Below are 23,907 nucleotides of genomic sequence, written 5' to 3'. Positions count from 1 at the left end.
GAATATTTGCTGGGTACTTCCATATTCCAGGCCCTGTATTAGGCACTTGGCATGTGTCTCATTTTATCTTCACAATAGCCACATGGGGGATACATTATTTTTTTCCATTTTACAAATATGGAAACTAAGACTCAGATTGCTAGTGTAACTTGACAAATGTAACATAGGTAATAAGAGGTGTTTTCTTCCTGGCGAATAAAGAGAATTTTTTTAGGCTAAGACCATTTTGAATTAATCTTATTTCAGAGTGAAAAAATTTCATTACATTAAACACGGCAAACTCTTTCATTCTATAAGATTAGAATTGGTGGTCACTTATTTGGTCTAGAATCTTAGGAAGCAAGATGCTTATAGTTTCAATAAAGGGCTAATTTTAATTAATTGATTGCGTCTCTGTTTTAATCCCGCAGCTTACAAATGACATTAGCAGTGACTTGGATTTATTGTTGTGGTCTCTGGAATAAGCTGGGCTTGGCATAACCTCCTGGGGTACAGATTTGTTAATCAGGTACTGAATTGTTGATAAAGGATGGAGCTTGTTGTGGAGGCGGGTGTCCTGGGATACTCTGCCTGGCCCATGAGAGCTGGCACAGAAGCAAGGCCGTGGCCTGTCTTTCCTCAGCCTATCCTCATCCTGGATAGCTCCTTTCCTGGATCTGAGAAGAAGCTACACAACACATAGAAAAAAAAGAGAAGAGTCTTTTAAAGACTTTTAATGAGTTATTAATTATAAAATAACACATGCACACTGGAAAAATGAATTTCTTTTATCTCAGCAAAAGTATAAAGATATTTCCAGTTCTTAAGAAAGTTTTGAAAATCTTTTATTATATGCATAGGTTGTTGAATGCACCTCTGCTGATTTAAATTCCTGAAAGTGTTATCAATGAGGTCAAAGGCAGAAACAGGTTTTGTTGTTGTTTGTTTGTTTGTTGAGATAAGGCCTTGCTCTGTTGCCCAGTCTGGAGTGCAGTGGCATGATCATAGATCACTGCAACCTCAAATTCCTGGGCTCAACTGATCCTCCTATCTCAGCCTCCTGAGTAGTTGGGACTACAGGTGCAGGCTGCCATGCCTGGCTGAGTTCTTTTTCTTTGAAGAGACAGGGATCATCATGTTGTCCAAACTGATCTCAAATTCTTGGGTTCAAATGATCCCCCCACTGTGGCCTCCTAAAGCACTAAGATTACAGGCATGAGCCACTGTACCTGGGAGAGACATTTTTAAGGCTCTGAAAAAATATAAAATATTGCTAAATTGTCTCCCAGAAAGGTTGTACCAATGTATGCTTTTGTCAGCAGTGTGTAAAAACCATTTCACGATGTCCTCAGCAACACTGCACATATTAATTTTAAAGACAGAGCCAGATTGGGTCGGGTGTGGTGGCTCACGCCTGTAATCCCAGCACTTTGGGAGGCTGAGGCGGGCGGACCACGAGGTCAGGAAATCAAGACCATCCTGGCTAACACAGTGAAACCGCGTCTCTAGTAAAAATACAAAAAAATTAGGCGGGCGTGGTGGCAGGCGCCTGTAGTCCCAGCTACTCAGGAGGCTGAGGCAGGAGAATGGCGTAAACCCGGGAGGTGGAGCTTGCAGTGAGCCGAGATTGCGCCACTGCACCCCCAGCCTGGGCAACAGAATGAGACTCTGTCTCAAAAAAAAAGAAAAAAAAAAGACATAGCCAGATTACAAAATAAAGGATATTTAGCATTTTATTCACAATAAAGTAGCATTTTATTCATAATAAAGTCTTAATTTTTCTATATGCTTATTTTTGGCTTCTATGATTCTATTCACTTGAAACTGTAGAACATAGAGTTTTTTTATTTATTTACTTCTATAAGTAGCTTTACTTTGTAAGTCCTTTGCTCATTTTTTCTTACAGAGTTAATATTTTTCTAGTTGATTTTTATGAGTTCTTTATATATTAAACACACTAACTCCTTAAACACACACACAAAGTAGAAGAAAAGGTAGAAAGTGGGTCATAGAGTGGACAAGGTATTGGTAGGAGAGTAGACAGCAACTTCAGTATGTATATTAGTTTCACACTCAGGATCTTTTAATGCAGTTTTTAATTGGTGACTCAAGGATATGGGCTCTTTCATCTCATTTCCAGCACATGACTGCCAAAGTCATGGTGGAAAAAGGAGAAAGAACATGGATGGCTACTCAGGGCATGATGACCAGGCCTGGAAGTGGCATGCATCACTTCCAACTATTTTCTATTGACCAGAACCCAGTCAGATTGTCCAAGTCTAACTGCAGAAAAGGCTGAGCAACATGATCTTCTCGTGTGCAAAAGAAGAAAACAGGGAACTGTGAGCATTTGGCCATTTCCGACCACCTTGCCATGACAACCATCCTATGTCAACTTGTGAACCGCCCTAACCCTAGCACTCCTAATCACATTTCCCTTTTTTTGTTGTGTTTTTCTTTTGCGTAGCCCTTATTTTTGACATGCTGTATATATTCATTTATTATTGTTAGTCCTCCCCCACAAGAATATAAGCTCAACCAGGTTAGGGACTTTTGTCTTTTTTGTTCACTGACCCAGAAGAGCACCTGGCACTCCTATTAGTTAAGGAGATATTTCCTGATGATATTTCCTGGTACAAAGTGCTGGCATGTGTCCCACACTTTCTCTGTGGTGCATCCTTCCTCTATAGCCTGCAGCCAACACCTAGTCAGCCTTCAAAATTCAACCCAAGATCCTTATCCTGCATGAACTCCTCTATTACCCTCCTACCTCCTGCAGAATTGATTGTGACCTTCTTTGTGACATAGTCACACTTTGTAACAAACTACTCTGCATTTATCCCACTATTTTTCATTTGTGAACTTGTTTGTCTGCCCTATGCAACAGTAAGCTCCTATGAGACCTGGCCACATTAAGGATGTCATAGTGTCAGTTGAATAGATGAATGAATGAATGAATGAATGAATGATTTGATAGGCCAACCAATTCTTTACAATTTGGACAGTTTTAAAAATGCCCCCAATGAAGTCTGAATATGGACCACATATAAATAACACTGTTAAATTTGTTAGGTGTAAAAATGACATTAGAGTTATGTAATATATGTAACATTATATAATGTATATATACTGGGTTTATTTTGTTATATAAAGTATATATTATATAACAGACATATATTATGTAACGTACTTTTATTGGAGATAAATCCTGAATTATAGGTGAACTGATAAAGTGCCTGAGATTTGCCATACAATAAAATAAAAGGAAATAAAACGGAATAAAAATAAAATGTGTTGGAAGAGGAGGATAGACGGAAGACAAGATGGACAAGAGACAAGTTGGAAAAATGTTAATAACTGTTCAAGTTGGGTAGTGAGTATTTGACATTCATTGTACTGTTCTCTCCATATTTGTATATGTTTAAAATTTCCTTAATAAAAATTAAAAACAAAGGAAGTGACATAGCCACTTATACTCTGCTAATATGAAGGAAAAAAGGTTTCCCAGCCCTGTGACCTTGTTCCACACTTAGCCCTGTTCTGAACAAAATGCCTCTTGCCTCTCCTGGTGTTGACCATGACATCTCATACTATGTGTAGAGAAAACCATGTGTATCCCCACCCTCTGTGGGAGGAAAACAGATGTGTGCATGTGCAGCAAGAGGACACCTTACTCCTGCATGTCATAGTGCATTCTTCTAGAGCGTTAGGGCTGGTGAGGGGTCTTAAAATGACTTAATTTAACTCCCTTATTTTCCAATGAAAGGAAACTATGAATCAAAGGTTGTGTGACTTTCCTAAGTTTACACAGTGAAATAGCAGCAGCAAGATCAAAAATAAAATTCACATCTGTAGACCCTTGAGCCAATCTCAGATATGTCTATGAAGAGTGGTGGCCTCATATACAACTATCAAATACTTTCCCTTCTCTACACCAATCAGAGAGGCAGGCCTAGAAAATAGATTAGTATGTTGTGGATAAATATTTGTAAAGACGTGACTGTGGCTCAGACATACAATAAAACTTACTAAAACTCATCAGGTTAAAATTCAGAGTCCCCTGGAGACGCACGAGTTTATGGAGATGTAGCAGAAGGGTGATTTGTGGAAGAGATGCATCCATGTGACAGCAGAATAAGCCTCCTCATTTCCTGCCTTCTATCCACTGGTCAGATGAGACTGACTGAAGAGAGTCAGGTGTGTCTTAAGCAGGTCACTCAGCAATCTTCTACATAACCAGTGACCATTCATTGACTGTCAACCCTACAGCCACTTAGTGCTTGTCCTCTGGTGCACTCAACAACCCCACCAAGTAAGAATCATTATCCTTATTTGACAAAAACAATTAGGCGTAGAGAGGATGATATAGTTTGGATTTCTGTCCCCACTCAAATCTCATGTCGAATTGTAATCGCCATTATTGGAGGTGGGGCCTTATATTAACCCGTTCTCATGTTGCTATAAAGAACTGCCTGAGACTTGGTAATTTATAAAGAAAAAAGTTTAATTGACTCACCATTCCACAGGCTGTACATGAAGCATGGCTGGAGAGGCCTCAGAAAACTTACAAGGGCAGGGAAGCAGGCACGTCTTACATAGCCAGAGAAGGAGGAAGAGGGAGCAGGGGGAGGTGCTACACACTTTAAAACAACCAGATCTCATGATAACTCACTCACTATCAGGAAAACAGCAAGGGGGAAATCTGCCCCCATGATCTAATCACCTCCCACAAGGTGTCTCCACTGACACACGGGCTTACAATTTGACATGAGATTTGGGCAAGGACTCAAATCCGAACCATATCATTCCACCTCTGGCCCCTCCCAAATCTCATGTCCTTCTCACATTTCAAAATATAATCATGCCTTCCCAACAGTCCCCCAAAGTCTTAACTCATCCCAGCATTAACTCAAAAGTCCAAATTCAAAGTTTCATCTGAGGCAAGGAAAGTTCCTTCTGCCTATGAGACTGTAAACTCAAAACCAGTTAGTTACTTCCAAGCTACAATGGGGGTACAAGCATTGGCTAAATACTCTCATTCCAAAAGGAAGAAATTGGCCAAAATAAAGGGGCTACAGGCCCCATGCAAGTTCAAAACCTGGCAGGGCAGTCATTACACCTTAAAGCTCCTAAATAATTTCCTTTGACTCTATATCTCACATCCAGGCCACACTGATGCAAGGGGTGGGCTCTGAAGGTCTTGGGCAGCTCTGGTCCTGTGGCTCTGTAGGGTACAGCCCTTGCAGCTGCTCTCAAGTCCTGGTGTTTAGTGCCTGCATCTTTTCCAGGTGGATGGTGGAAGCTGCTGATGGATCTACAATTCTGGGGTCTGGAGGATGGTGGCCCTCTTCTCACAGTTCTACTAGGCAGTGCACCTTTGGGGTTTCTGTGTGTGGGCTCCAACCCAACATTTCCCCTCCCCGTTGCCCTAGTAGAGGATCTCCACGAGGGTTCTGCCCCTTGTAGCAGAGTTCTTCCTGGATATACAGGTGTTTTCATACACCTTCTGAAATCTGGGCAGAGGCTCCCAAGCCTCAACTCTGACACTTAGGACACCCACAAGCTTAACACCACATGAAAGCTGCCAAGGCTTATGGCTTGCACCCTCTGAAGTGACAGGCTGAGCTGTACCTTGGGCTTTTTAGCCACGGCTGGAGCTGGAGCAGCCATGATGCAGGGCACCAAGTCCCAAAGCTGCACAGAGCAGTGGGACCCTGGGCCTGGCCCCCAAAACCATTTCGCTTTCCTAGGCCTCCAGATCTGCCATGGGAAAGGCTGCCTCGAAGTTGCATGAAATGCCTTTGGGGCATTTTCCCCATTAACTTGGCTATCAACATTTGGTTCCTCTTTACTCATGTAAATTTCTGCAGCCAGCTTGAATTACTCCAGAGAAAACAGGTTTTTCTTTTCTACCACATGGTCAGGCTGCAAATTTTTCAAACATTCACACTCTGCTTTCCTTTCAAATACAAGTTCCAGTTTCAGATTATCTCTTTACTCATGCATAACAAAAGTGACCTTGGATCCACTTCCCAATAAGTTCCTCATCTTCATCTGAGACCTCCTCAGCCTGGGCATCATTGTGCATATTATTGTCAACACTTTGGTCATGGCAATTTAACAAGTTTCTAGGAAGTTCCAAATTTTCTCTCATCTCCCTTTCTTCTTCTGAGGCCTCCAAACTGTTCCAGTTTCTGCCCATTACACAGTTCCAAAGTTGCTTCCACATTTTCAGCTATCTTTATAGCAATGTCCCACTCCTAGGTACCAATTTTCTGTATTAGTTTATTCTCCTATTGTTATAAAAAAACTACCTGAGATTGGGCAATTTATAAAGAAAAGAGGTTTAATTGACTCACAGTTCCACAGGCTGTGCAGAAAGCATGGCTGGGGAGGCCTTGGAAAAACTTCAATTATGGCAAAAGATGAAGGGGAAGCAGGTACATCTTATGTGGCCAGAGGAGAAAGAGAGAGAAGGGGGAGGTGCCACACACTTTTAAACAACCAGATCATATGACAACTCACTCACTATCATGAGAACAGCAAAAGGGAAATCCACCCCCATGAATCAATGACCTCCCACCATGCCCCCTCCTCCAACACTGGGGATTGCAATTCAAAATGAGATTCGGAGAGAGACACAAATCCAAACCATATCAAGCCTGGTGGGAGGTGATTGGATCATGGGGGTGGATCCTTCATGAGTGGTTTAGTACCCTCCCCTTAGTACCGTTCTCATGATGGTGAGTGATTTATCCTGAGATCTGGTTTTTTAAAAGTGTGCAGCACCTCCCTCCTCTTTCTCCTCCTCCTGCTCCGGACATGTGAACTGCTGGCTCCTTCTTTGCTGCCATCATGACTGTAAGCTCCCTGAGGCCTCCCCTGAAGCTGACACTGCCATGCCTCCTGTACAGCCTGCAGATCTGATAGCCAATTAAACCTCTTTTCTTTATAAATTGCCCAGTCTAAGATATTTCTTCATAGCAGTGTGAGAATGGACTAATACAGAGGGTAAGGGGCCTGCTGAAGGTCATGCACCTAATAAGTAACTAGTCCAGGGCTTGAATCATGTCTATCCCAACTTATAGCTTTCCCCTTTCCACTCTGCCAAACTGCATTTGAAGAATCCAAATGATTTTGGCCAAATTAAGATCACTCCCATAAGAGCCAGAGATGTCTGTCATCCTGAAACATGATGGACAGTGAAAGATGGAAGAGTTACATTGTCCTAGGTCTCCACATGAGGTGTAAGGCAGCAGCATTACACTCTATAGATTCAGGGGGCATTGCAGGCTACTGCTGGAATAGGGCCATGGGGCAATAGGAAGGCTGTCCATGTTGGCTGACCCACTGATGGGTGATTCCACATTTACTTACCAAGTCACACTGGGCCAAGCTGAGGCCTGAGCTTAAATTGCTTTAAATTCTCCTCTCCTGTATCTTTTGCTAGCTCAGCAAAAAGGAGCAGGAGAGGAGGAGGAGGGGTCAACAATTCATCACTCTTTCCTCCAAGAGTTACCTTCTGTCATGAGTGCCTCTCCAGCTGTTCTCCTGACTAGCACCCTCTCTCCGCTCTCACCTAGCCAGGCATACAGAAAGACATACACCTGTCCTCTGCACACACACACACATGCACTCACATACATGCACACACACAAACGCACCTGCACACACACGAGCTCATGTACACACACGCACACACTCTGCGCTGCACGTGAGCCCAAGCAGGTTTCTGGTTTACTCAGTGTCCTTGAGGAGAGTCTCTATCACCATGTTTGGCTTCTAGAAAACAATGATATAAAAATGAATAATTGAAAACACATGTCCACACAAAAACCTGTACACGAATGTTCATAGCAGCATGATTCATGATAGCACCAAGGTGGAAACAACTCATGTCCATTGACTGGTGAATGGCTCAACAAAATGTGGCCTATCCGTGCAATGGAATATAATTCAGCCTTAAAAAATAAGTGCTGATACATGCTGCGACACAGATAAACCTTAAAACTTTATGTTAACTAAAAGAAGCCAGATACAAAAGACCCCATGTTTTATGACCCATTTATATGAAGGATCCTGAATTGGCAAATCCATGCAGATAAAAAGTAGATTGATGACTACACAATGACGGGAATGGCGTGGGATTACTAGAGGGTATGAGGTTTCTTTTGGGGCAATGAAAATGTTCTAAAATGAATTGTGGGCAGGGCGCAGTGGCTCACACTTGTAATCCCAGCACTTTAGAAGGCCGAGATGGGTGGATTACTTGAGGTCAGGAGTTCGAGAGCAGCCTAACCAACATGGCAAAAACCCACCTCTACTAAAAATACAAAAATTCGCCAGGTTTGGTGGCATGCACCTGTAATTCCAGGTACTCAGGAGACAGAGGCACGAGAATCGTTTGAACCCAGGAAGTGGAGGTTGCAGTGAGCCGAGATCACACCACTGTACTCCAGCCTGGGTGACAGAGTGAGACTCTGTCTCAAAATAAATTAAATTAAATTTAATTTAATTTAAAAAATAAAATTGTGGTAATAGTTGCACAAGTCCAAATATAGTAAAAAGCATTAAATTGTACACTTTAAATTAGTTAATTGTATGGTTTGTGAATTATATCTCAATCAAGCTGTTTCCCAAATAAATAAGCAAATGATGAAGCTTCCTAGACTCTCTAAGGATATTGCACAGCTACCTGCAGTCTCTCTAGCACAGCTCACTTTAGGAAGCCTTGAGACTTGTGGGAGGCTAAAACACAAAACTGGCCATCTTAAGCAATCTTGCTGAGTGACCAAAACCCACAGAGAGCCCACCTCAGGGAGCACACTGCACATAAGGCATGTCCAGCACAGGTGACAGGACTGAGACTGTGGTGCCAGACGGATCTGAGTTCCAGCCTGACTCTGCCACCTCTCAGCTGTGAGATGGGGGCAGGTCACCTAAGACAAACTCGCATCTGTAAAATTCAGGGGGTAATAATCGGGTTGTAGTGAGAATTAAATGAACTCTTCTACATGGCTTGCACCAAAAAGTTAGTTGTTGCTATGATAAACATGGCATAACCCAAGGAGACGAGCTGGATAGTTAAAACTTGGCTGTCAAGGGGCGAGTGCCTGTGTAGAACATTCATCTCAGCATTCCATGCATCCACAAAGGGCAATATTCAAGGGCACATCCCAAAGTGAGCAGGCTCTGCCTCCTTCTTGTAGAAAACCTCAGAGCAGCAGAGTCCAGATGGCAAATTTGCACAAGATACCAGTATGTTATGGAAAACCTAGTGCCAGTCTATCATTTCTGAGGCTTTGCCTAAGAGGTTTCCCCCATTATTTCATGTTGCAAATAATCAACAAGTATGCACTATTAATAATCAACAAGTATTAGTTTATTCTCGCATTGGTGCTGGGCTGAATTTCACACAGGTACAAAAGAAAGAAGTTCAGTCCTTGTTCTAAAGGAGTAACTCTCATAGCAATTATTTGAGGTAGGCAGGACAGTTATTAGCATGTCCATTTTGCAGATAAAGAACCTGAGGCCCAGAGAGGCTAAATGCCCTGCCCAAGATCTTGTAGCTATTATAGTCACTGGCAACATTGAAATTCAAGCCTAAGGGGTCATGACCTCCAGCCTCATGTCTTTTTTATCTGGCTATGGATTCTCTAAGACATCAGGCTTAAGGCTGTCTGAGGCACAAATCGCCTCACAAATAATCAAGTGATGAGGACAACAAACTGAGACAGACGCTTTCTCGGGACCTACTACGTAATTTGCAAGGCCAAGTACAAAATAAAAATGCAGGCCCTTTGTTCAAATATCATGAAGATTGTGACAGCAGAGCATCAAAGCAAGCTCAGGGCCCTTCCACGTATGGGGACCTGTGTGGCTGTGACTGCACAAGTCACACATCCCTGGAGTCAGCCTGCCCCTTATCCCTGTCACACAAATGCCTAGCGCAAAGCAGATGTATCTGAGCAATTCTGCTCTCTGGTTCCAACAAAAGCAAACTCTCCTGGCCAGGCTGTGAGCTTGCCCTGACCCCACATCCAGTCATGTGCCAGGTGGACATGTATCTCTCCGGGCTGGCTGATCCAGCATCCTTCAGCATTTCCGATTTTGCAGATTTGCAATCTCTTGGCTTACACTGCAGCCACCTTCTCTGCCTGAGAAACCCAGTCTCCCTTGCCAAGGTTCAGCTGCAGTGATACACAGGTCCATTGATGCTCCCCTGGACACGGAGAAGTGGAAATGTCTACTTAAAGCTGGAGGGCTCTTTGGCCGGGGTGTCAGAGCTGTATTTTTCTTATGCAACCGTTTTCTCCCCAGTTTGTAATACCTGTGACTGTCTTGCAGAAAACAACACACTACACTGACAACCAGCTGATCTTTCTTTTTTTTTTTTTTTTTTTGAGATGGAGTCTCGCCCTGTCGCCCAGGCTGGTGTGCCGTGGCACGATCTCGGTTCACTGAAACCTCCAGCTTCTGGGTTCAAGCAATTCTCCTGCCTCAGCCTCCTGAGTATCTGGGATTACAGGCATGCACCACAATGCCCGGATAATTTTTATGCTTCTAGTAGAAATGGGGTTTCACCGTGTTGGCCAGGCTGGTCTCAAACTCCTGAACTTATGATCTGCCCGCCTCAGTCTCCCAAAATGCTGGGATTACAGATGTGAGCCACGACGCCCGGCCTGATCTTTCTTTCCATCTGTCATGTAAACCTTATTTTTCTGAATAACAGGGACACAAGAACGGCAGACAAGCCAGATGCTCCTAGAATTTCACGAGTAAGAAAGACAACTTGATATTAATTAGAAATAGAGGCAGACAGAAATGAGCCTTGGGTCTTCCAAAGATCCAATGAATTAGCTGTGAGATTTAAACAGAGCATATTCTCAGTCTCTTATGGCTTGAACTGTGTTTCCCCAAAAACATATCTTGAAATCCTACCCCCAGTACCTCAGAATGCGAGCTTATTTTGAAAGTATGGGGTTGTTGCAGATGTAATTAGTTAAATCAAGATGAGGTCATACTGGAGCTGTGTGGGTCCTTAATCTAGTATTTCTGGTGTCCTTATGAGATTAGACAAAGAGGCTGAGTGCGGTGGCTCATGCCTAAAATCCCAGCACTTTGGGAGGCTGAGGTGGGAGGATTGCTTGAGTCCAGGAGTTTGAGACTCATCTGGGCAACATGGCAAAACCCCATCTCTATAAAAAGTACAAAAATTATCTGGGTGTGGTGGTGCATGCCTGTAGTCCCAGCTACTTGGGAATCGAGATAAAAGGATCACTTGAGTGTGGGAGGTCAAGGCTGCAGTGAGCTATGATCATGCCTTTGGACTCTAGCCCGGGCAACAGAGTGAGGCCCTATCTTAAAAAAAAAAAAAAGAAAAAAAAAATTAGAGAGAGAGAGACACACCACGTGGCAATGGAGGCAGAGACTAGAGTAATGTTTCCGGAGGCCCAGGAACATTGAAGATGGCCAGCAGACCACCAGAAGCCAGGAGAGAGGGCTGGACTAGATTACCCCTCATGGCCTGTGGAAGAAACCTACTCTGCCATTACCGTGATCTCAGGCTTCTGGCCTGCAGAGATGTGAGAGAACACATTTCAAGTGTTTTAAGCCACCCAGTGAGTGGCAGTTTGTTACAGCCGCCCCAGGAAATGAGTGACCCCCTTTACCTGAAACATAACAAGGGTGTTGGACTGAGTGGTCTCTGGGTTCCCTTCCATCTGCACATTTATGCTATTCTGACTTTGGTCACATAGCCACCTTGTCCCAACAGTCAAACTGTCACTCAAGTCAAACTTACCCAGTTCTTTCTACTGTTCCTTCATTCCGGGAGATTCTTAGGCCCCAGCAATTTGGGCCATCACCCTCTGAAGCTCCCCAGTGAGTCGGCTGCCTCTTTTACACTCCACTGCACATCTGCTTTGTGTCTGGGCCTGTGCTGGGAAGTGACGTAAAAATACAGACTGGGAGCTTGACCTTGTGAAGGTTGAATTCTAGTAGAGCCTGGCTTTGAACACATTATCCACTTGGCAGCCATCCCCCAGAATAGTTCCCAGTGAGCCCCACATCCTAGTGAGTTCATAGTCCCATGGAGTTTCCTCCCCCATTGACACTGGGCTGGCCTATCAACCGATGAATGGATACATGAAGTGTGGCACGTCCATACAGTGGAAGAGCACTCAGCTACAAAAAGGAACAAAACTCTGACACACGCAACAACATAGATGAACTTGTAAAACATGATACTAAGTCAAATAAGACAGGGATAAAAGGGCAAATACTACAGGATTCCACCTCCATGAGGTACCTAGAATAGGCAGTGTTCACAGAGATGAGAAGCAGGCTATAAGTTACCAGAGTTGGGGAGGTGAGGGAGATGAGAGTTATTGCTTAACGGGTACAGAGTTTCTGTATGAAATGATAGAAAAGTTTTGCAAGTAGATGTGATGATGTTTGTACATTGTGAATATAATTAATGCCACTGAATTGCACATCTAAAATGATTAATATGGTATAGTTTGCTGTATATATTCTACCACAATAAAATAAACATAAGTTCGAGACCAGCCTGGGCAATATAGTGAGACCTCATATCTAATTTTTTTTTAATTAGCTAGGCATGGTAGCACACACCTGTGGTTCCAGCTACTCAGGAGGCTGAGGTAGGAGGATCACTTGAACCTGGGAGTTTGATGCTGCAGTGAGCCGTGATTGTGCCATTGCACTCCAGCCTAGGTGACAGAGCAAGACCCTGTCTCAAAAGAAGGAAAAAAAGAAATATAGGCAGGGAGGGGAATACCAGCACTGTAAAAGAGGTTAAAATGCTTACCTCTGAAGAGTGGGAATCAGGTGCAAAGGTAAAAGGCAGAGATGGCTGTTTTTGTTAGAAGTGTAGTAACTATTTGACTTTATAACTCTGCACATATGCCAGTCCAATAAAACAAAGAGGGAAGGGCTATATATCATAACTGATACATTAACAAGCATTAAAAATAATTAGCATAAAATTGTTGTGAAACTAGAACACTAAAATCCTGCTAATAATATAAATGAGTACAAGCCTGATGGTTTCATTTCCAGAACACTTCAAGAGTCATTGAAACGCTGGGACCTTTTGACCAATTCTCTCACTCTAAAGCAAGCAATTCTCTCACTCTAAAGCAATCCTCACTCTGTATGGGAAAACTATGACCCATAGACCAAATCCAGCTTACCACCTATTTTTGTATGGTACACAAGCAGGAATGATTTTTACGATCTTTTAATTGTTGAAAAAAAACCAAAAGAATAGCATTCCGTGATGCATAAAAATGATAAAGTATTCAAAGTTTGGTGTCCATAAATAAAACTGTGTTCTCACACAGCCTTGCCCATGCGTTTGTGGAGGGCCTATAGCTGCTTTTGTGCTACAAGGACGTCTGCAATAGAGACCACATGGCCCATAAAGCTAAAAATACTATTTGGTCCTTTGCAAAAAAAGCCTTCCCATCCAGGTACAGAGGGAGGCAGCACAGTCAGGGAGGGAAGCTGAAAGCCTGGACCCTTCAATGCCTGGTTATGTGACCTACAGCAAGTTTCCCAACTTGTTTGTGACTTGGTTTTCTCATCTGTAAAATAAAGATATTATTAGTACCAACCTTCTAGGGTTGTTGTGAAGATTCAGTGAATGAGCCAGCCTAAATCAGAAGAGCATCTGCACGTGGTGTAAGTGAACTGCCATTGCTTCTCCAGAGAAATCATCAGGAAGCAACAGGTGTGTGCGTAAAGGTTTGCACAGCTAGTGCTACCTAAGGCATGCTCCTGACACCTGGGCATCCCTACCCACAGCTCGGGCCACAGCAGAGACCCATGGCCAGACCATGAATTCAAATATTTCTGCAATGCTGTGACACAGACATCCCAAAAAATCATTATGCTCTGCAAAATCATGTGATATGTCCCACAGGGCTATGAGAGAAATAGAGTTAGGTGCTTCATCAGCAACACATTTTTTAAAAAAGATTAGAACCTAATAAAAATGATAGCACAGTTTTACATGTTAAATGTTTAAGAAATACATAAATACTAAAATAAATATGGATTTTCCTTTAAAAAGACGAGGCTTGTTTGAGAAAGTGGGCATTGGGGTTGTAAGCTGGGTAATCTGGAATTAGGAGGAACATTCTAGCCCCAGAGGTTAGTGGATGTAACTCCCAACACATGCTGTGAATGGAGGGACAGAAGATGCTAGGATTTGCGTGGGTGCAGTATGTATTCATAGGGTATGTGCACGGATGTGGTTGTATATTCCTTGGGTGTGTGCACAAGTGGGTTTGTGTATCCCTAGAGTGTTTGCACAAGTGGAGTTGTGTATTTTTAGGATGTGTGCAGAAGTGGGGTTGTGTATCCTTAGGGTTCGTGCACTGGTGTGGTTGTGTATCCCTAGGGTTTGTGCCCAGGTATGGTGTGTAACCCTAGGGTGTGTGCAGAAGTGGGGTTGTGTATCCCTGGGGTATATGCACTGGTGTGTTTGTGTATCCCTAGGGTGTGTGCACTGGTGGGGTTGTGTATCCCTAGGGTGTGTGCACTGGTGGGGTTGTGTATCCTTAGGTTGCGCACATGTGTTTGTGTATTCCTAGGCTCAGGTCGGCCAGGCGCTGTTCTCTGTATTAATCTGGTATTTCTGAGGACAAAATCATGCAGAGCAAATGTGAACTTTGAAACTCATGTCATGTCCAGTTGTTCCCTAATCTAGCAATTGTGTTGGAGAAAACTCATGTTTTAAATCAAGCCATAAAGCAGAACTGAATATATCACATCCTTTGAGGACTCTGAACATGGTTGGGGAAGGGGAACTTTCAAGGAGGTGGCATTGCAGACAGGGACTCAGAGCCTTGACTCATTCCCTGATGTGGACGCCAGTGGTGGCACCAGAAAGGGCTCTGCAAGGCCACGTGGCAGTAGCTCCTTGCAGCTGCCTCACTCTCCAGGCTGTATACTCAGTGCTGAGCCTGACGGCCCATACACATCAGGTATACAACCTGATGTGTAGGAAGCCCTTCCACACACACACAGTGCACCTCACAACAGGCTCACAGGGACAAAGTGCAGGGATCATGAATCCATATTTGACAAGGATGGAGAATGGGGATCAGAGAAGTTGATGACTTGCCCAAAGACACAGAGCCTGAAAATGGAGGTGGTCGCTTCCACATCCCAGGTCCTGGCTGACCCGCCATCTGTCCTCTGATACTGTACTTCTTGGGATCCACTCGCCAAACACTGGGGTAAACTCCAGGGGTCAGGCTCAAGGCCACACGTCCAGAGGCATAGTCTACAAGAGGAGGGGTGCAGGACACCTGGGCGACATAAAGGCACCTGCCTCAGATGGGCTCACCTCCAATCCTGACACCTATTTCTCCTTTAAATGGAAAGGTCAAGCCTCCATTTGCACTGCATCTTTAACAATCACAGCCAGCAAGGATGAGGAATGTTCCAGCACAGTCAGGACATGAACTTCTTTGTAGCAGGATTGCAGCATTTATTTCAATCGTGAGTCAGAAGGCCGAGCAAGTAGCTTGCACGATGTTTCAGGAGCTTAACATCAACTGTGGCAGGCAGTCGCTTCTCTGATTAAAACAGGCCTGACACCCTACCCCTGCCACATCTGTCCTCGACTCTCAGGATGCACCTGGGCCCTCAGGCTGGGTGTGCTCAGGACCTCCGTGTGCCTAGAGAAGCCATGACACTCACGTGTGGTCATGTCAGTGTTTGGCAGGTGCACTACATGCTCACATTTGCCTAGCAACTTCCCCTAACCCAACAGAAACAAGGCATGGCCTGAAGAAAGCAGACCTGAAATAAGACCCCCCAACAGCTATTTCTCCTTCAGCACTCTCCAGGCTGTATAGGACCAGTCAGTCACTGCACAACCCCACATGGCCTTGGGGAACAAGCTTACCCTGCTGGAATATGCTTTAAAGATGTGGCCATGTAACACTCACCTGGACCAGTGGGCCTTCACACACATACACACACACACACACACACACACACACACACATCTGGGAAGCAAAAACTGCTTTGTTCAGGAAAGGCAAAAATGCATTTATAACCCAATTCCAATGTCAGCTACTTGGAGCATAAAATGAGGTCACATTCTCTGGCATTTGGGATTACATCATCTCTTTCAAGGGAATCTCGGGGTCCTCCTTCTAAATAACTCCAAGAGCCCCCCAGCCCAATGGATGCTTTCCAAGTCCAAAGGGTCAAATCCTAGTCACAGCACCTCTTCTGAGGGTCTGTTGCAGTGGCCACTGCCACAGGGTGTCTCTGTTAGGAAAGGTGGCCTACAGGCCTGACATGGTCCCCCAAATTCATGGCCAGGCAGCCTTCAGGCCTCAGCTGCCAGGCCAGGAGCTGGCCCGTCTTATCTTCCCAGCTCCTCTCTGCCTCAGCTGGACCCACAACGTCTAGCCCCCTGGTGATGGGGCACAGCATGCTGACCACTCTTCTTAGGGACGCCCAGTCACAGCCCCACGCTGTGTTCAGAAACCCACATTCAAGATCTCCAGCGAGGCTGGGGTGGGAGCCAGGCTCGCCTCTCAGTTTCAAAGCCCTTCCCTCAGTGCCCACCTTGTTTCTCCTGTGCAGAGGTCAGTGATGCTTCTTTCAGGGGAAACCACAGTCATTCCATATCAAGTTTGAAAGCATGTAAATTACAGCTGTGTAGTGGAGGGCACAATTTCTTGTGAATCTTTGTAATTGCTATGAGAATCTTGCTCTCAGCTGCACTCCATCTGATGCCTGCTGGAGGTGTGCACTGCATCAAGTAAGGCCAAGATCCTGCCCACCTGTGATCCAAAAAATATTTGCAAGGAGAATGGAGATCTGGATCAGCCTGCATGAGCCTGGCTTCCTGAGCCTCATAGGCAGAAGTCAGTGGCGCCAACTCCATATATGACTGCATATATTTGCACACAGGTATGTGCCAACTCATGCATTTGTGCATACACACAGATATGCATGTAGGCTGTGTGCATACATATGTTCACACTTAACATATAGCGTGTACAATGTACTGCTCCGTATGTGTGTATATATGTATTACATCTATTTTAGACATATATACTGGTTTGTATGTGTGTGTATATATACCAGTATATGTGTGTATACTATCATGCATATATGTGTGTATACATATACAGGTATGTATGCACGTATATATAGAGAGATATATGTGTTATGTGTGTACATATATCCATTTACTAGTATGTATGGTGTATGTGTGTGTACTGGTATGGATATGTGTGTGTGCACACACACATTTGCTGGTATGTATGCCTGTTTGTGCTTATAATGCACAGGCAGAATGTTTCTAGTGGACCACACAGCCTCTAGTTCTCAGTCCCTAGCCCTCCCTTTTGCCCTACATGCAAGGCCTTTCTGAGCTTCATTTACATGTAAGCATGCAAGTTCTGACCCAGCAGCACCACCTCCTGGCCACCTGGCAGAGCCTGGCCACGAGCACTCAGAGGTCAAGATGAATCTGAGCCATATCGGGGATGGGACGCTGAATGAAGTACCCAGGGTCACAGGGTTCTCAGACATCCCCAGCAGTTCATTTACAACTCCATAGATGGACTCCAAAGGACTAGGACCCTCAATAAGTCAAGGAGTCCTCAACCCTAAAGCGGGGAAGGCTCAACCCCAAAGGTGTACAAGTCTGAGTGACCTCAGGAAGGGCAGGAGAACTTTCTGGGCATCTGGCTTTGTACTTCTGCAGTTTTCATGGGAGGCTGGCCCCAATCCCATGCTCACCCCCCATATCCAACCTCGTGGCCAGGCAGTGCCTCTAAAGGGGATGATGACCCAGGATGAGGGAGAATGTCTCTCGAAGGATGGAGAGAGAGGGTGGTGGGATCAGTAAGCCAAGGGAGGGGAGGCTCCAGAGGGTCCAGAGATATGGTGTCAGGACTCAGGAGAGACAGCTGGCGGCTGGAGAACCCGGACTTGAAGAGAGTTTTCAAAGAATCAAGCCAGGGAACCAGGCTGTGTAAAGACCAAGGAGCCTCCAGATCCTCAGGGTGATCGGCTGGGGCAGGGGTGGGCTGATCTTGGGGGTCAGAGCTGGAAAGGAGCTGGAGCACCCAGGTTCCACCAACCTCGCTAAGCAGGAGCCTCTCCCAAGGCAGCACACCCACAGGGAGTCAGACAGCGAGCCCACACCTTGCATAGCTGCTTGTTTCCAACATGGTCTCTCTGCTTGTTACGAAGTCCTTCCTTGCCTAAAGCTGGCATCTGCTTTCTCAGGATGTCCTCTCACTGGTCCTCAATCAGCCTTTGGGATCATCCTGGATAAGCCCATTCCTCTCCCAGAAGACAAACTCCATCTGTTTGAACACAGCCTTCTTGTTCTTGAAGGTCAGTTCAGCCTCGCATATTTCCCACCTCTCCCTCAAATTCTTTCCTCCTGGCTGGGTGTCCCAAGACTTGGATCTTGTCACTGCCATACTGCGGGTCTCAGATCCCTAATCTGTAAAATAAAGAGGTTAGACTGGGTGGTTTTGAAAAGCATTAACATCCATAGTACTCTGAAAGTGCAAAAGTCATCTAGCAGACAGATTGGTAACATAAAGGGGGCTTGATCAAATAAGTAAATGTTTGATCTAAATATATGAATGTATAGCTACATATAGAAATATACCTGTAAATGTGTATGTCTACATATACATACACATATATGTGTATTTATCTACACTTACACAGACACACATTTCACTGAGGGGGTCTGGGAACAGCAACTCCCCCAGTAGCAATGAGCACAGCCCACACCCACATATTCTATTCTCCACGAAAGAAACTGGGGCTCCTTGAAGAAATGGCTGACTCCAGGGATGGGATAGTGAAAGCACAAGTTGAACTCAGGGTTTTTTGTTTGTTTGTTTTGTTTTTGTTTTTGCTTATTTGAGACAAGGTCCTTCTCTGTTACCAAGGCTGGAGTGCAGTGGTGCAATCATAGCTCACTGCGGCCTGAATTATTGGGCTCAAGTGATTCTCCCACCTCAGCCTCCTGAGTAGCTAGGACTGCAGGTGCATGCCCCCATGTCTGCCCATTTTTGTTGTTGTTGTTGTTGTAAAGACAAGGTATTTTTATGTTGCCCAGGCTGGTCTTGAAATCTTGGCCTCACATCTCAGCCTCCCAAAGCGTTGGGATTATAGGCATGAGCTACCATACCTGGCCTGAACCCAGGATATCAAGATACCTTGCTGAACCAGAAAGCAAGTGAACACTTAAAGAACAAGGGAGCATGTCAGAAGGACACAGAAGCCAGCTTCAAGGGACTCCCTGTTTGCCAAATCTGAGACAATTTGAGGATCAAATAAATCATGAGAGTAATGGATTAGAACCCATTGACTTAAATAAGAAACCACAAGTCTACAGTGAAAAAAATGAATAAATTGAATGTCTGATGAGAAATGGAATATTCAGTCTCAATATACCACCTCACAAAATATTTATTTATTACAAGAGGAAAAGAGTAACTTTACAGAGAACTCTGGAAGACTCCACTTTAAACGAATAATCAAAGTGAACATTACCATTCAAGGTGGGCCTTAGCATCACAGCAAGACCCCACCTCTAAAATAAAAATAGCTGGGTGTGATAGTGGTGCATCTGTGGTCCCAGCTCCTCAGGAGGCTGAGGCAGGAGGATCACTTGAGCCCAGGAGGTTAAGGCTGCAGTGAGCCATGATTGTGCCACTACATTCCAGCTTAGGTGACAGAGTGAGATTCTGTCTCAAAAAAAAAAAGAAAAAAGAAAAAACAGAAACGAAAAAAAAGAATGCTTACACAGGGCAAACTGAAATCAAGTGCAGTGGAATAACGCTTCTGCCATGTTCCTGCCATCAAATCCCAAGGGATCAGCACACACTCAAGTGAAGGGACAGTCCACAAGATAACTGGTCCTTCATCTTCGAAAGTGTCAAGGTTATGAGACTCAAATAAAGACTGAGCACAGCCTCAGACTGGAGACTAGGACATGTGACAACCAAATGCCGCATGCCAACATGAACTGGATGCACTGACCGTGAAGAAATCACTGGGCATGGGGAGATTGAGCGGCAGTGATACACCACGTGACCTTCTCAGTTGTGACTGAAGGTTGTTCGGACTGACCATGTAGAAGAAGGTCCTTATTTGCAGGAAATACACTGGAGTATTGGGGGTGATGATGCATTGGAGAGCAAGTGTTGATAACTCACCCTCAGATGGTTCAGGAAACATACATTATTTGTGCTGCAATTGAAGCTTTTCTGTAAGTTTGAGATTGTTTTAAATTTAAAGAAAATTATACACACACCCACAAAACTATCTTTTGTAAATGCCTGAGAAGATCAGGACTTTCTTCCTCCAATGAGCAATTCTAACCAGGAAAAGTTCTCTAATCTGTGTGTACCTGTCGTCAGAATCTGGCCCACAGGCTGTGCTTCCCTGGCCCTGCCCCATTGTCCCTGAAATTCTAACAGCATGGATGTCAGGGCAACAGGACATCAGCACACCTGGCTGCCCAGCCCTAAAGAGCACCAGCACATAGAGTCATGGCTGGCTTTTACTGAGCACTCATTGTGTGGATGGGGTTTGATGTCAAGCTGACCGGGCATTGGATCTTGGTTCACATTCGCTGTATGATCCTGCACAAGTCACTTCACCTCTCTGAGTCTCTGCTGTCTGCTGGGTAAATTAAAGACAATAGCTTCTGTCTTGCCAGGTGGTGGTGCGGATTAGAGAGAATTGTGCAGGATGTCAGGTACAGTGATAGTTTCTAGACTTTAGGCCTTTGAGAAGTCAGCCTCAGAATCTTTTGGGAATCTCCTTATCAAATACAGATCCCTGCAACCTACTCCCAGAGTGATCCCAGCTCACCTGTCCTGTTTCAGCTCCAGCTGATTCACTTCCCCCACCTCAGGCTTAAACCAAACACTTCACAATTTCCCACATGCACCATAGCACCTCTTGCTTCCATGCCTTTGTACACACAGTTCACCCATCCGGAATGCCCTTCCCCCTTTGATTGGAAAACTCCTACTCCTCCTTCAAAACCCAGGCGAAATGTCTCCTGATTTTTGAAGCCTTTTCTGATCACGTCCCACGCCCCAATTCCCAGTACTCTCTTCTTTGACCAGTTGTTATGACATTAATAAGTGTAATTACCTCCCATTTAGTGAATCTATTATATACCTACAATTTCACACGCAGTCTGTATTTTAAGCCAACGACTAATCATTAGCCCTGTTGTCTTGTTTGCTCATGAAAAAGCTGAGCCTCTGAGAGATTAAGTAGCTTGCCCTAGGTTTCGTAGCTGATACGGGACAGAGCCAGGACCCCAGGCCGGAGTCTCTAGCTCTGAGTGTTACGGTTTTGGCGCTGCCTCCTGCCCAGCGCACGCGCTCTCGGATGCCCGGTTCGCATCATCCAGCACAGCCCCTGATGCACAAACATCAGGGAGCAGTGTCAGTCGGTCCCTATCTCCCAGGTCCACACTTCCTTCAGTCACACCAGGCTCTCTCTGGGCAGGCTGACAGGATGGAGCTAGGAGCCTCTGAGGCTGGTAAGCCAGGTGCCTTTGGAAAGTGACCAGGACTGAGGGTGGGTTAACCAAGCAGGACCTCTCATAAGTAGGGTATTGGCCTTCCGCGGGATGCAGCACTGAGATCTACCACCAGGGGGCGCTGCTGCATTATTTCAGGAGCTGCCTCTGCCCAGCGAAGGACGGGAGCGTTTTCCACTGTGTGTCTAGGGCTGTGATTGTCAGAATCCTCCAACTTCAGAATTCACAGACTGAAGAATTCATGCTCACATGACTGAACAAAAATATGTGGAGCATGAAATTTTTACTCAAGAAGTAGGGCAGCTCTCTCTCCCTTGGGGAAAAGCGTCCTCCCTACTTTCCTAGGAGTTAACTTGCTAAGGCTAGCAGGAGATTCCACGCAGCTATGCGCTCTGCTCTCTTGTGGGAAAAAAGATGCCAAAATTGTAGAATTTGACCCCAAACAACCGAGCTCCACAACGGAGTGTCGCTAATGTGCCAGGCCCTGTGCTGGGGGGTGCAAAAGTCCCCAGTGTTTAGATATGCAGAAGTAACTTCAGGGTCCCTTCAGCAAGCTTTAGCTACAGTTGTTAAATCTTACTGACTGACATATTCTGCAACTATAGCTCCATTTTTCCAGCCCAAATTTAGTTCATATGAAGGGACAAAGCATCCCAGAGGCAAACTGCTTTCTAGGAAGTGTAGCTCAGGCACCTAAATGTTGGCATTTTAGGGATAACGGCTTATGGGACCTATGAGCAGAGTATTTGAAAATAGACCTGTCTGGAAAGCCCAGGTCAGAGGCTGCCAAGAGCAGAGCAGGGCAGGCCCCAGACCACATGGCTCTGGGGTCTTTTACCTTCACAGACCCTTCTCCAGGAAGCTTCTACCACGCGTCACAGCAAAGCCCCTCTTCTGTCTGGCATTCCACCCCAGGCCTTCTCCTTTTCTCTCTCTGCACCTTCTTCTGAGAAATCTTATCCAAATCCATGGCCTTAAGCATCTATTATAGATGCCCCTAAGACACCATTACTGAACATATAGACCAAGAAATAATACTGATAAATGATTGCTGCGGTGAGTACACAAATCTACACATGATAAAATTGCATAGAACCAAACCACACACCACACACACACAATAAACCCAAAAGTAACTGAGAGAGGTCTCAATCAATTTAGAAAGGTTTTTTTTTGTTTTGTTTTGTTTTGTTTTGTTTTGCCAAGGTTAAAGGTGTGCCCATAACACAGCCTCACGAGGTCCTGACGACAGATGCCCTAGGTAGTGGGTGCACAGCTTGTTTTCCTACATTTGAGGGGGACATGAGATATCAACCAATATTATCAGATGTACATTGGTTCTGTGCAGAAAGGCGGGACAACTCAAAGTGGGGACTTCTAGGTCATAGGCGGACAAGAAACAAAAGGTTGCATTCTTTGAGGTCTTTGATCAGCCTTTCACTGAATACACAATTTACATGTGAGGGGGAAGAATAATAGTCACTTATGCCTTAATCTGACTCAGTGAATCTGCATTTTTACAAAAGCAATAAGGCATAGGAAGCAATTAGATATGCATTTGTCTCAGGTGAGCAGAGGGATGACTTTGAGTTCTGCCTGTCCTTTGTCCCACACCTGTGAACATAAACTGTCAATTCACATTGCCAGGCTGGAAGTCAACAGAACTGTTTTCAGGTAAAGACCTTGCGATCTACAAGGAATTTCCTTGTGGGCAAATCGTGATGGAAGAATGTAGCTTTAAAAAAAAATATTTTGTAGCTATCTTATTTAGGACTAAAATGGGAGGCAGGTTTGCCTGACTTAGTTCCTAGCTTAGCTTTTCCCTTTGGCTTAGTGATTTCGGGGGGTCCTGAGATTTATTTTCCTTTCACAACACACACACACACACACGAGGTATTAAGCTGGTAAAATATGGATATTGCGTAGGAGTCCTGAGGCTCACCTTGATTGGATTTCTTGGATCATATGCCCAATCCCAAACCAATGACCATGGCAGGGGGAATGGAACAGCTCAATCAACCAGGGCCCTTCCAGCTGGGAGTGGAGCAGGCTCCCCTCAGGTACAGAGATATCCTGGCTGGGATGGAGGAAGTGGTGAACAAATACCAGTGGACAACCAGCCATGCCTGCCACTTGCCCTAATCTGCGTTTGAAGCTTACCTTTTCCTCTGGTCTCCAGAGCTGGACACTGGATGTCCATCACTAGACGTTTCTTCAATGCTGCATAAGCATTCACATTCAACAAGTCTAGAAATGAACTCTTGCCCTCAAACTCACTCCCCCTCCTTCCAGATTTTCTGTCCTGGTTGATGGTCCCACTCACCATCCTAGTT

General features: G+C 44.8%; 1 long non-coding RNA gene across 1 annotated transcript; it reads right to left on the bottom strand.

Annotated features, from left to right (window-relative positions):
- Positions 1 to 362: 362 nt before the first annotated feature.
- On the bottom strand, positions 363 to 20,366 carry LOC103891330 (uncharacterized). Its single transcript, XR_010141115.1, has 7 exons — positions 20,053 to 20,366; positions 18,126 to 18,496; positions 16,597 to 16,814; positions 12,616 to 12,733; positions 11,783 to 11,920; positions 7,678 to 7,761; positions 363 to 667 (listed from the first exon to the last, which is right to left on the bottom strand). It is a non-coding gene; the product is annotated as an uncharacterized LOC103891330 (long non-coding RNA).
- Positions 20,367 to 23,907: the final 3,541 nt, after the last annotated feature.

Source organism: Pongo abelii, chromosome 7 (assembly GCF_028885655.2).
Source record: "Pongo abelii isolate AG06213 chromosome 7, NHGRI_mPonAbe1-v2.0_pri, whole genome shotgun sequence".
Lineage (NCBI taxonomy): Eukaryota > Metazoa > Chordata > Mammalia > Primates > Hominidae > Pongo > Pongo abelii.
The sequence above is the reverse complement of the archived record's forward strand: the minus strand, read 5'-3'. Positions and strand labels throughout refer to the sequence as shown.